Here is a 537-nt window from a genome sequence, read left to right on the forward strand (position 1 = left end):
GGCGCCAGGGCCAGGTACCCTACGACGTGGGGTGGGGGGGGTGAGAGCGATTCGTGGCTACTGACGCCGGCGGCCCGGTCCTGGATGACGTGGCGTCGGGGCGGCCTGCGACAGGGCACGCGTGTGTGCCATCCATATGCGTGTTAAAGTGTCGGCGCGACCCGTGCGTGCCCAACCCGGCCTTCGCGCTGCCTACTGGTTGGGGGCCCTGGGCCACCCCGAGGCAGATGGCCCGGGTGGCGGCCGGCGCCATCGGGGCGACCGTGGCGCGTCCAGCGGGGCGGGTGGCGGGCTGAATGTGGGACGCGGGCCGTGCTCAGGTGGCTGCGCCGGCGTTGCCGCAGCACGTGCTTAGGGTTGCTTTTCCCCAGCCGCTGGGGCCCGCGATGAGCAGGGCAACATGGAGTTCGGCTTCAAGTTCACTGGAAAAAGCGCGCGCCGGAAGAAACGAAAAAACGTTTCTGGGCTAGCGCTTCGTCTTTGAAAGTGCTCGAAACTGCGTTGTCTTGTGTCTACACTACTTGTGTGTGATCCCTG

The sequence above is a fragment of the Leishmania donovani genome, chromosome 22, assembly GCF_000227135.1.
Source record: "Leishmania donovani BPK282A1 complete genome, chromosome 22".
Taxonomy (NCBI): Eukaryota; Euglenozoa; class Kinetoplastea; order Trypanosomatida; family Trypanosomatidae; genus Leishmania; species Leishmania donovani.